The sequence below is a fragment of the Euprymna scolopes genome, chromosome 37 (assembly GCF_053919585.1).
Source record: "Euprymna scolopes isolate OS-2025 chromosome 37, ASM5391958v1, whole genome shotgun sequence".
NCBI lineage: Eukaryota > Metazoa > Mollusca > Cephalopoda > Sepiida > Sepiolidae > Euprymna > Euprymna scolopes.
The window spans coordinates 72697030-72700644 of record NC_136518.1 but is presented as its reverse complement, the minus strand read 5'-3'; positions in this window follow the sequence as shown (position 1 = coordinate 72700644).

The following is a 3615-nucleotide window of genomic DNA, read 5'->3' as shown; positions in this document are numbered from 1 at the left end:
CGGCTGACTGGGATAGCTTCCGTACATTTATATCAGAACTACCTTTTTTTCTTTCTTTTTTTTTACACAGTGATCACAACTTATCAAGGCCCGGAAGTCACTCAGGGATAAGGGTTATTGCAAGTACATTACGTTAGTGTGGAGATTTTATGAAGTGTTTACTTAAGGGGGCAGTTCATTAGGAATTTGTTAACATTGGACTTGAAGACATCCAAGTTGTAGTCCGGTTGGGAAGCAGGCAGGCGGAACAGAGTTCCACAGGCGTGCAGTTCTAAGAAAGCAGCCTTTTCATGGAATTCGCGTTTTGATTTAGGAACAGATACAGAGTGGGGGAAATTTTTCACAGTGGATTCAGCTAGACGGGTGTTTATCGTCAAAGATTGGCGAGGAGGGGGGAGAGAAGAGATTGGAGTTCAGACGAGCACCTGCCATGGAAATAACGATAAAACAAGGATAGGCTCGCAACGTCTCTTCTGTGGGAGAGGGATTGCAGGGTAGAGAAAAGGGCATCCCCCACTAAGCCACGAAGTCTATTTTGTACTCTGTCAAGGCAGGATAGGCTGTTTTTAGCAGCTCCTGCCCAGATTTGGCAACAGTATTCCATCCTTGGACGTACTTGGCTTTTATATAGATAGAGAATTGCATCAGTAGTGAGATATCTTCTGGAGCGGTAGAAGGATCCCACCATCTTTCCAGCGACCTTGGCAACAGACTTGATGTATGTGTTCCATTTCAGATCAGGAGTAAAGGTCAAACCCAGAAGCTTGTCAAAACACGGGGCCTCACCCAGACGGGAGCCATCCATCACAATTGATGCCAGCTGGGGATCAGAGCGTTGATGATGTAAGGATAGGAGTTTGGTTTTGGATGCATTAAAGGTAACCAGCCACATCTTCCCCCACTGAACCACGCGCTCGAGATCAGAGGAGAGAGAATCAGAGAGAACTTCGTCATTTACAGCCTTTAATGTGTTGCCGTAGATGGTCGTGTCATCAGCATAGATGTCAACGAATGATTTAAGTATGTGTTTAGGGAGGTCATTGATGTAGATCAGGAAGAGAGTTGGGCCCAGGATTGACCCCTGAGGGACTCCAGCGTTTATATTGCAGGCCTCCGATTTTTGTCCATCTACCACTACTCTTACCTCTGCGTTCCATGTGTAAAAAAAGAATGTGTCCTCTATAGTATCAGATCTGAGGGAATGGTTAATTGTAGGTATAAACCGCTTCATACTATCTAAAACCTTCCAGCAAAAACCTAGCAACCAGCTGTGGTTCTCTTCAGAATGTGCTGTTGCCTTGCGCACAGAAATCACTTTTTCCATTGCTTCGAACGTAATAGAGGTATTGAGACTAAAGCCGATTTCAGAACTGACACCAACCCCTATAAAAGAGTAATAAAGAACGCGAGAGAGCTGTGTGCTCAGTCCGTCAAGTCCAAAGTAGCTGAGCAGTGGCTTGGTTTTGGGAAATAGCAAATAGGGTCTTGAATAAAAGCGTGTGCTCTATCCCAACCATCATCAATGAACCTGAGGTAATCTCGTCACCATCAGACAAAGCCAAATTCTTTGCCAAGTACTTTGCAGCTAACTCTACCCTATGCGACCAATGCCGTCAACTCCCCGTATTTCCTAGAAAACACGCTATGCGACATGAAAATATATGCGCATGATGTTGCCAAGCTAATAAAAAACCTTGATTCCAATAAAGCAACTGGCCCTAACGGCATTCCAATTACAGTGCTGAAAAGGCCTCAACCTGTACTAGTTCTCGTACTTACAAAGTTGTTTAAGCGTTGTCATAAGGAGAATTACTACCCAACACTTTGCCCTGTATTTAAGAATTCAGGCAATTCTTCCTCTAAGTACAAACCAATAAGTCTTCTGTGCGTCATAAGTTGCTGCAGTCTGTGTTAAGTAGAGAAGTAGTCAACCACCTCAACAAAAATAACCTTCTTAGTTACATGCAATATGGTTTTCGTTCTGCTAGGTATGCAGTAGATTTGAATACCGTTATATCTCATAGGATTAGCGAATCTCTGGACGGAGACTTCCTTTTTAGGCCAATTGCACTTGGCATATCAAAGACCTTTGATATGGCATGGCATAAAGGTCTACTTTACAAGATCTCCAGCTACGGTATAGTTAGAAAGGTTTTCTCAGTTATTAAATCATTTCTCTCTGATAAGTTCATAAGAGTAGTGGTTGATGGGCAAAAATCATGATCTCACAATATTAATGCTGGAGTCCCTCAGGAGTCCTTCCTGGGCCTAACTATCTTCCTAATCTACATCAATGATTTTCCAAATCCTATCCTAAAATCATTTCCCAGATAATTATGCTAACGACACTACCATCTATGGCAACACATTAAGGCCGTAAATGACCAAGTTCTCTCTGATTCTCTCCTCTGATCTTGAGTACGTGGTACAATTGGGAAAGAGGTGGCTGGTTACTTTTAATGCATCTAAAACCAAGCTTCTATCTTTACATCATCATCGCTGTAATCCTCATCTGGCATCAATTGAAATGAATGGCTCTCATCTTGGGAGGCTCCATGTTTTGACAAGTTGCTGACCTTGACCTTTACTCCTGATCTGACATGGAACACGTACATACAAATCTGTTGCCAATGAAAAATAGTGGAATATTTCTACCGCCCAATTAGTTATCTCGCTGCTGATGCAATTCTCTACCTATAAAAAAGGCAGGTACGTCCAAGGATGGAGTACTGCTGCCACATCTGAGCAGAAGCTGCTAGAAATGCCTTATCCTGCCTTGGCAGTATTCAAAATAGACTTCGTAGTATGCGATGCCCTTTTTTATTTCACAAAAACCAGTATCAATAATTCCCCCCGCTATTATCTGTGCCTAAACCTAAACGTTGATTCCATGAACATAAATTCTTTCTTCGAACTGAACGCTTGTTGAACACTGTTTCGTTTGCCTGCTTTCCAGCTGACTACAATTGGTTGTCTTCAAGTCCAACGTAAACAAATTCTTGTTTAACTGTCACCTTAAGTAATCCAATTTACCAAATTTCCACTACTAACAATTACTACGATATTATTCCTTGATTATTAGGGTTAATGGGTGTACAGTTGCCAATGGGACAATATTGTAGTAATAGTTAGTAGTGAAAACTTGGTAAATTGGATTACTTAAGGCGACAGTTAAACAAGAATTTGTTTACGTTGGACTTGAAGATGACCAAATTGTAGTCAGCTGAAAGCATACAATTTTTTACTTTCGACTAAATATTTGGTCTAATATAATGATTAATAGAGAATTAGCTCTATAATAATGAATATGAAATCTGCATGAATTAAAATATAATATTTAAGCGTATTTTTGACCGGACAACCTCGGTTTGCTTGCTAATATATATATATATATATATATATATATATATATATATATATATATATATATTCCGCGTTTTGATAATCCCTACCTTCTGATGAGAAGGAAAGTATTTCTTCAAAACTCCGCGGATTAAGAATTATCCACTTATTTTGTGCTTCCTTTTTAAAATTGAATATGTTTTTAACTGTTTTTCAAAGTGTTTTTTTAACATGTTTTATTAACTGTTTGCTCTTATATATATATATATATAT